The sequence below is a fragment of the Odontomachus brunneus genome, unplaced genomic scaffold (genome assembly GCF_010583005.1).
Source record: "Odontomachus brunneus isolate Ranch 3 - 2012 unplaced genomic scaffold, Obru_v1 Obru_scaffold_001, whole genome shotgun sequence".
Classification (NCBI taxonomy): Eukaryota; Metazoa; Arthropoda; class Insecta; order Hymenoptera; family Formicidae; genus Odontomachus; species Odontomachus brunneus.
The window spans coordinates 3,756,374-3,766,513 of NW_022639451.1; the positions used below are offsets into that span (position 1 = coordinate 3,756,374).

Consider the following 10,140-nt stretch of genomic DNA (forward strand, 5'->3'; position numbering starts at 1 on the left):
CTGCTGCTGCTTCTTCTTCTTCTTCTTCTACGGTGAAGAGAGACCAGCCGGCAGGTAGTTTTTCGGCGGAAAAAAGAGCAAAACAGGTGCGGCCGGCGCGAGCGGGCCAACAAACGAGCCATCTAGACACACGCGGTTTTATCTACACTGATTTATCAGGAGAAACAAATTGTCCGCGATAATTCACCTGTTGCCCGGCCGGGGCAACCGCCCTCGCGCTCCCTCCTTAAAAATTCGTTCGGGTCCGCTGGAACAAATAAGCCGATCGTACCTCCAGCTGGAAGACCTCGGGGGGAGATCATCATCGATATTCGCTCGAGTACGGAGTACTCGAGTATTACCGCGTCTTGCGCGTCCTCGGAGGCCGGGATCTCCGCCTCACGCGTCGATCGCGTCTCAATTTCGATTGAGACGTCGCGTAGCCTACGTTATTTGCAAAATTAACGCGCACAAAATGCACGCTGTTACCATCATAACAATTGTCATAATTTACGATGATAATGTGTGTGTGCGCGCGCCGATCGTGGTTGCTTTAAAATTACCGTGGAATTGATTTCGACTCTCGCTGAGTTTGCTCTCGCTTGTTTGTGCGTGGATGGAGGATACGCGAGGTCAATCGCGACGCCGCTGAAGCAAGAGTACCGCTTAATGGAACGGTCAACGGTTGCGGAAGTCCCGGAGCCCGCGGAGTGTCGAGAAATCTTTCGGCTGCCAGGTTCGGAAATCATAATAACATACTCTCCAACTTTTATGCGCTTTACGACCGGCAGAAGGCGGCAGCCGCAATCCCCTTTAATATATAATCTTCAGCATTACCGTTTCGTCAGGCCTGAAAAATGGACCGACGCGATGCTCTCTTAAGAATCCCCATATGGAAACTTGAACGAAATTCGCACGCATTGATACCCAAAGTGCGTGCGCGCCTGCGTGGCGTGATCTAAATGGAATTCACTCGCGGCGCTGTACGACAAACCGCTGTCATTATGCAGGAATAACTCGACGACGGACCGTCATTAAATCATTATTAAAAATATCCCGGATCGATCGATCAAATCCTGCCAAAGGAATCGGCTCGATAGCATCGACAAAAGGAGCCGCGTTGCGTAATCAAATTAGAAAATGACAAAAATTATCAGTTCTTAGTCGGTCTTTAATTAACCCTTATTATCCTTATTGGACAAAAGTTCAAGCTTCACGATATTCGTCCTTTGTACAGTTGTTTTAAATTCCCGAATCGATCGATCAAATCCTGCCAAGGGAATTGGCTCGACAGAATCGTAAAAGAAGCCGCGTTGACTAATTAAATCAAAAAATAACGAAAATGATCGATCTTTAATCAGGTCTTATATTATCAGTCGTTAATCAGTCTTTGATCAGTTCTTATTATGCACAAGGTCCAAGCTTCACATTCCTCCTTCGTAGAGTTGTTTCATCACACATTTTATGTGAATTTTTCACACGCCTTTTATGCATACAGAATATCATCTACTCATCAAGCTGTGAAAATTTTTTTGTGACTCCTTTCAAAAATTATATAGCTTTTCCAGTCGTCTCTACTATTCTCTTTTGATATTTTCAGCCGGCGTGCATGATCGTAAAATTATCGCGTATTTACAAAGACCTTAGTCTTTGGTTATAATGCTGATTATCTAATTAAGCGGGAAATAGTTTATCTGGTATTAATTGCGGAACAGGGGAAAGAGGAGGAGGAGGAGGAAGAGGAAGCACGAGTGCTAAGTTGAAATTAAAATGTCGATTTGTCGAAATGTCGATTCACGAACGATGCGCCCCGAAATTGAAAAATAGGCAATTATCCAGTTTATAACGTGCATTTTTCTTCGTTAAGAGAACGCGTCGTGAGCCCACGTGAAATTTGATTTACGCAACTTTCTTCGGGTCGAACATTAAAAAGCAAATACGTAAGTGTGAAGCGCAATTAGTGATGTATAAAAGCAACAGACGAACATAACTTAACACAATGATTCTCTTAACTCGATAATTGACATTTTACGCATGTCGACGGCATATAAAGTAACTTACGATTCTCGTAATGGAAACTACTATAAATTTCTTCGTGACGTCGAAATAAATGTAGCTGGCCATAAAGAGTCGCGCCCTGCGTCTAGGGATACCGTATAATTAATTACAAATTACACGCACGTCATAATGAATATTAATAACGTTATAACTCCATTGCAATTCATCACATAATACGCATCGTGTATTGTCGATAACTAGGCAACTTTATTATACATTTACTCACAAATAGTAATTTATATTAAAATGTTTTCAAATACTTTATTTTTGGCTTATGCATTAAATAAGAACTCTTTCTCTGTATATATTATACTACATACAGAAAAATATCATTCTGTTGTTATGAGAAACGATTGCTCAGTTTATTTTCCTTTTTTTAAGTAATAGTTATGTTCAATAAAGAATATTTTCTTAATAATAATCTTGAGATATATTCATCACAAAATTTGAGAAAGGCTCATTATCGCGTATTCAGAAGATGAATTTATTCTCTCTACAAGAATGTTATAAAACTTGAGTGAAGAAAAAAGTTGATTAAAACATATATGGTGAGCAAATCGAATTTTTCTTTGAATTTAATATGCATCTTGAACAAATTTGATACTTGTAGTGATAGATTTGCGGATATCTAAACTAATGACATAACATTGGTTTGAATGTAGTATGTACTTTTCTGCGTGTATGCTTGGCACAGCACGTGATCCACATACAATTGCAATCTCAGTCGTCGAAAGTTCGCGCGCGCGTGCGGTCACTCGGCTGATTGATAAAACTGATTCCGATCGTCATTAAACCGGTTCCGTTTCAAATGCTCGCGTTACACCGATGACTCCGCAAGACCCAGTTTCGTGAAGCTCACGCCAAGCTTGCGTCCATCGACTGATCAGATATATACGAGGAGAAGCGAGGAAAAGCGGCACCGTCCGCGCTCGCTCGCTTGCTCGCGATGCATCACGATGCATCGGTTCGAGGCGCACAGGTTGTTGTTGCATTGACGAGGACATGTATACTTGTTACACGAAGGTATACCTACCTACCTACGATCGTGTGCGCGTGTCGGCGCGCACAGGCCGCGGCGATGAGAGATCGTCGTCTGGAAATTGCACAGGCAACCCCGACGTGTGCGTCTTAAACTGGGCCAAGTGTATGATAATAAATAATTCGCGCGCCTTACCCGATCCGGTTTAATGCGCGGCACTCTCATACGTCCATAAACGCGCCATATACCGTCGTTAAGTGCACGCATCTACAGAGCGTTTCCAAAGCTGCGGTGCCTCTTCGTCTTCACCCTTTGGCCTTGCCTATCAAGGAATTTCATTGGACTCTACGTATTAAGAGAGATCTTCATCCCTTCGTGAGACGGGCAATTTTGGAATTCGTATTTTATGAATAATTGCCAAAAATGATGACAGATATTATCGGCATCTTTAATTTCTCACTCGAAAATTCTTACCGTGTTAATGAAAAAATATGTAATCTTATACAAAAATCGATCACCTTTATGTTCTGAGAGGATTGATAAATTGTCGAGGAATTAAAATGCAGGTGTCGCTCGTGCGGCACTTACTTCGCAGAAATTGCCTGATATCTCTCGTCAATATCATTACATAAAGTACCGAGAGTTTACTCTGCGATGAAAACGCTTCAAAGTGTCTCGGTTTCTCAATAATTCACGTAATGAACTCCGTTGGGAGCGTTGCCAGACACTAAACGAAATTCAACTTTGGTGGACTGGTCGAGGGTCGGCGATTAGTTGAGAATAGAGCCGGTTCGGAGATGATACGATATGCCGGCCGATATTCGACCGTGCAGTAGATATTATCGGAATAATATGTAGACAAGGATTTCAGACGGATTAGAACTTAGCCCTCAAATTGCCAGTCCCGAGAGCCATATGACATATTTACACGCGCGCATATTCCCCTTTCCCTTTCAGAGATATCCCCTTATGCTTCTGTACATACACGTGTGTTTTAGAAATTGTTTCAATATCATGTCATTCAACATTGTTGAACATAATTGTTTCCTCCCGTTTGTTAAAGTCATATATGAGTCTTTCAGAAACCAAACTGATCAACTGCATTTCTTGTAAATTTTTTAATTTTAATACTAAGAGCCACATTATTACACTGAAATATATAGAAAAATGTCCAAAAGTAAAATATATTTATTTGGTGAGTACCAATAACATATTTATTTATACAAATTCACATATTTTTGCAATAAAAAGAAATTTTTTTAAAATAAAGATGCATTGATGAATATATATTTTCTTAAAACCATAGCTTTTCGAGGAAGCAATGGTTTGTTCTATTTAAATACAATTTAAATTGAAGTAAATATGTTATTAGTACTCACCGTGAATATTTTTGGTTTTCGAGATATTTTTTCTTTCAGTGTAATATCTAACTCCTTTAAACTAAAAAATTATTGAAGGTGAATTAAAATTTATTGAATTCTTGCAAATTTTAATTCGCGAGATGTAAATCTCTTGAATCTTTTGATTCACTTTCTCCAGGTCAGAATTCACCACAGATGGTGTCGATCAGTTCGGCCTCTGAGAGACTCACGTTGAGAGCCATTCGACTGCAAACTCGATACCTCACCTACCACCGCTAATAAGCGGAGATCGCCTTGGAAACGACCTATAGAAACGTGCTTGGGTATTTATTTACACACATGTATAAATCTATGTGCACGCAATGCACAAACACGTACGACTGCGGTATCCGCGCGCGATCATGAGCGCATGATGCGCGCACGTACGTACGTTTTCAGCTGTCTCCCTGTTTCAAGCGTGTCTCAGGAGAAAGGGAGACTTCAAGAGAGGCAGGGAGAGGGATATCGGTAAGACACTCCGTCCTGCACGACACTTATTTTTATGCCCGCTCATTTGCACCCGCTTATGGTCGGGCACGTGCTACCCGGATCGATGAAGCGCGGCCCGTTGTGTAACGCTTTGCAAGCTGTAAAAATACGACATATTTGCACTGAGGATCGACGCGCGTCGGCCGCGATTCCTGTTCTAAATGTCCGTCTAAATGCTTATTGCTCCCTTTCTCCTTTCCCTCTCTCAATTCAAAGATTCCGAATCTGCCGGGATCCGTTCATTCCTTCGTCTACTCGCGAAGTCACTTCGCGCGAGGGAGAGCCGGCACATGATCGCCCGCTCTGTGGCCCTCTTTCACTTCGTACTTACGCGGATGGTGAACTCGACTCGGCCGGAGGGCACCGTGTTTAGCCGCGAGAACCGCGGTAAAGTCGTTCAAGAGGCTCAAACGCGCCGTAATGGCGGTACGACGCATCGCAAATTTAAAATTACGCTGACGACTCACTCCGGCGGCCGCGCGATAAGCATCGTTTGCACCGAGGCAAAAAACTGGCCCGAACTGCACCGCGAACCGATAAACCGCGATAAATCGCAAATTAACCTTTGAGCGGGCGTGCAGCGGCACTTCATGCCGCAAGATTGGTTTTTCTGAAAGATCACTTGTGATACGCTTCCCCCTTTTCTATTACGGTCTTTTGTATTCTTCAATCGTCATGCCTGTTATAAAACAGTACATATTTCATCTTTTTCCCATCAAGAGATTACTCGTTAATCAGTTCAATCTAGTAAGTCATGTTTTGCGATACTCTCCAATATTCTGAGATATTCGGACGGTTTTATTTACATTTTATGTTACTATTATTATTTTTGTTTAGGTTTTTATATTAATATGTCCTTATTTAAACTGTCTTTAGTTGATATTCCTTTTTTTAATTATCTAGTCACGCTCATATTATCTGGTTCACAGATTCATATAACATAAATTTAGAAATGCATAAAATTACAAATATATTTTACTTCTTTCCACATATTTACAATTTTTATCACAGCTTTATAACAAATAAATAATAATTTCGCGATACGAAACTCGTCGCGCGTTAGGCTTCAAATGTCTCTGACGAAATCGAAAGTGATTTATTAAAATATCAAAATATTTGCCAAAATATCTACGCTGAGACAAAAGAACAATATCTAAGAAAGAAAAAAATATTTATAAAAATTTCTAAAAATTTTTTGCAATAAAATTTCATTTGAAAAATAAAGTGACAGCCGAATCATTCGAATTTGAGTTACTTTTTACTCTTCTAGAGTGAATCTTTCCTTTAAATTATTATAAATATTATTGTAAATATTTCTACTCAAAATTTAAGAGTAAACCTGATGCATTCCACCGTGAAAGGAAGATATTCTCACTCTAATCGACTAAAACATTCGCTCATATGGAGTAAAAATTTACTCTAATCTTAAATGAAACGTTCACTTTTATGATTTCGAGTGATGCTATTTTCACTATCGCCTCGAGTGAAAATACTGTCATTTTTTACTCTAAGAAATTTAGAGAGTGACATATTTGCACTGAGGAAAAGGTATTTGGTGTTTGTAACTATAGTCGCATAGTAAAAGAATTCTAATCAAGAGAATCATTTTTGTAATAAGTGTCACTATAATGTTAGTGATAATAACTTTATATGCACTTTGTGCTGCAATATCCAGAGTACCCGTTATCCATTGTACCCGAACAAGAACTGGTTCTGCGGGTACCCGTATAAGACATGGGTATTCGTATGACACGTGTGTATCACTATTTGACATTTACCACTATTTTGTTGAGAAAAATAAAGAATAATAACAAAGAATAATGGCGAACTTTGGTGAAGTGGCGTCACGTTTACGTATGATGTTTGTCATTATTCTTTGTTACTATCCTTTATTTTTCTTGATAAAATAGTGATAAATGTCATATATGGGAGTACACGTATCATTCAAATACCCGTGTCATATGGGTACCCGCGGAACCGGTTCTTGCTCGTGTACAATGGATAACGGATTTTCAGTTTTCTTTGTCATCCGGTTCTATTTCCTATAGCATTGCTGCTACAACTGTTTTGTTAGAACAATAAAAGTATAGTTGACGCCAAAAGTAACTATAATTTTAGTAACGATACCATTTTTTCTTCTCAATGCATAAAAAAGTTTCTTCTACACGAGAAAATACATGTATTTTCTTGAAACAGTTAGTTCTCACAAAAGCAATTGTTTCTTTTACTCAGCCAAAAGAGTTTCGATTTAAGTAAATATGTCATTAGTCATTAGTCATCGAACAAATATTTTATTATCTTCCCAATATTCTTTCTCTCTGAAATATCTAAATGTAGCCGGAAAGGTTTTAAATAATCGCACAATTTATCGATCAAAAGAAAATCGCAAATCTCCCCAATTAACTCTTCTCAAGAACACGTTCTCCCTTCGCAACGGCACCCTCGTCCCCTTCTAGCTAAACTCCTGCATTGCAATAAGTCATGCAAAGTAACGAGGGAAATAATTGAACAATAAATAATCCCATCGCACCTGCGTCGCTCCTCCGCGGCATGATGACTCCCGTTCTTGCATTATACTTCTTGATAATTCGTATTTCTGGAGAACTAACTGTACACGCGTCTCTTGCTGGGCCGCGATATCTTTAATCAAACAAAAGAGGATACCGAGACCCGATGACTCGGACTTTTCCCGACTAAAAGAACGTCGGACAGCTGGCGCAAGGTGCCCCCTTTCAGCGTTCCTGCCGAAAGTCCGTGCGTTCGTTGGGCGCAACCTTGCGCTCCTTCCACCGGCCACGTGCCAACCGTACCCCCGAGTTCACTGGGCGTAAAAAGCTCGACGCCAAATTCGTCAACCGGCGCTTCACGGACGAGTCGCGATGATGCCTCGGCGATTATGAATTATTTCTTTCCTCGGTGTCTGTCCCCTCAAGTGACGCGCGCGCGAACATTTCAATTTCACTCCGTCCTGCTCCGAGAATAAATGCTGATATAGAACGTGTTCTTTCTTAACGTTGTACCACGAATGTGAATCGCAAGAAATCGGAAGTAGAAACAGATTAATTCACGCGACATGAGTCAGTCGGAAGAAGAGGACGTAGTAAAAATTATTGCATATGAAGAAAAAGAATTGTATTACCATGACAATGGACGAATAAACGTGTTTCAATTGAAGGGAACAGAGCTTCTGGTTCTTATAAACCAAATTCAATTCTGTGAATTTGTAAATTATAAATTATTGATTACAAATTTCCAATTCTTACGGATTGAAATTGATTCTACACTAAGAGAAAATATCTAAGAAATAAAAGTATTTATTCGATGGGTCCTATTTATTCATGACCCCTATTTACTTATATTAATATAAAATATTTTTTATCAAATAAAAAAATACACATTTTCTTAAAAGCTTAGCTTTTCATAAAATCAATTGTTTAATTTTATTCAAATAAAGACATTTTGATCTAAGTAAATACATTATTAGTATCCTATAAACAAATAAATATTTTTTTTATTTTTTAGGTATTTTTTCTCTCACAGTGTAAAAACCAGAAATTCTGTTTCCTTCAGCCGAAACATGTTTATTAGTTAGTTCATTGTCGCGTTAATTCAGTTAACCCTTTCTCTTTGTGCATTATAAAGATGTTATCATAAAGCTTCTTGTGTAAGTAATTAAGAATTAGTCGACACTCAGTCTTTGTCCGCTCTTATTTTCCGTGCATCTTTTTTATTTTATTCGACATCAATGATGTATAAATCGCAAGCTGAATTTGCTCACATCGAAGCAACAGGATAATACTTCGTATATATGTATTATATGTCTGCAATATTATATATAATCTTAAAGTAGCACGCGCGCCACAAAAATACAGAAGTCTGTTAATATTCCGGGAACTTCTTTCTCAGCGGCGTGTAACCGTTAGTCGAGAACTTCTGTGTACTCTGTTATTTACAGTCGGTAATACGCAGAAAGAGAATATTACCTGCAATTCCAAGTATAATACATCAGATGTTATTGACGCCTTCCACAATGCCGGCTCAGGCATTTTTTAGTAAATAGGTTGCATATGAAATTCTAAAAGATTTTTAAAAAAGTAAAAATTGATAGATGAATACTCTGATAGAAATGTATTTGCGTACGGTACCGTAATACATATATAAAGCTATTTGTGTATAATATTATATATATATATATTTTTTTTTTTTTATATAAATATTTATAAATTTAATTTAAACTTATATATGCAAAGGAAAAGAATGCATGGCTGCGTAAAATAACTATAAATATATTTAAAACATAAGAAAAATATTTATTATAGTAAATATGATTATATGCCATGTATAATAATAAATGTGTGTATAAGTAATACCTCTTTTTCCGTACAAGAGCCAATGAATGTTTATGTCGGCGTGAATACGTGATCGGTCAAACTTAGAATCGTCGGTCAAACTTAGTATCGACAAATGTTTCAGTGCCGAGAGAGAAACATTGTCGAGTGAAACGTTTGTGGACGATACTGTAATCTGTCCATATGAGAATATACATAGAAAAGTAAACTAAAAGTATCTTAATTCTGCGTCTTAAGATACGCTGGCTCAAATACACACGACACAAACACTTGTAGAAAATTATAGTAGCGGGTAGAGTGTTGAACTAACGATAAACGTGAAAGAATTCGAACAATCGGAGATTGTTGCTAGAAACCGGCCGATCAATCGAGAAATTGGACAACGCTGAAGTTTACAAATTTATCACATATAAAGTGCTCGTAAATGATAACTGGACTTCGTCCAGCAAAGTCGTCTCACTTTCAGTGAGAAACACTAGCGGAATATTCGCTCACGTAAAACGGAATAATTGTTCACATTGGAACGAACAATATACGAAAACAGTATACAAAATATAGACTGCGTTTAACTTCCCACTAGCCGATTATAAGTGGCAATGTTTGTTAATACAGTAAGTGTCCCAATAATTGAAACGTTAATAATATATTTGTATTTAATATTTTTAAAAAAGAATCTTTGGAATTTCATTAAATAAAAAAGAGATATTACTTTATGCCAATTTGTACTATTATTTAACGAGCATTCAATTATCGAGTCTGTATTATTTAGTAATTAGAATATAATTAATTTTTTTAGTTCAATTAATTATATTAAAATTATAATTGGTATTTATTAATTATATATATATATATATATATATATATATATATATATATATATATATAT

General features: G+C 37.8%; 2 protein-coding genes across 2 annotated transcripts in view; one reads left to right on the forward strand and one right to left on the reverse strand.

Annotated features, from left to right (window-relative positions):
• LOC116850949 (zinc finger protein 2 homolog) overlaps window positions 1-9,427 on the reverse strand; it is a 148,441-nt gene extending 139,014 nt beyond the window's left edge. The window contains exons 1-2 of the mRNA XM_032829993.1: window positions 9,276-9,427; window positions 8,889-8,980 (exon numbers count right to left, since the gene is read on the reverse strand). The gene's annotated coding sequence lies outside the window, so the exon portion shown is untranslated. The remainder of the gene's footprint in view (window positions 1-8,888; window positions 8,981-9,275) is intronic.
• An 88-nt stretch (window positions 9,428-9,515) lies between these two features.
• Window positions 9,516-10,140, forward strand: part of LOC116851100 — a 4,590-nt gene continuing 3,965 nt past the window's right edge. Inside the window, exon 1 of the mRNA XM_032830204.1 lies at window positions 9,516-9,865. The gene's annotated coding sequence lies outside the window, so the exon portion shown is untranslated. The remainder of the gene's footprint in view (window positions 9,866-10,140) is intronic.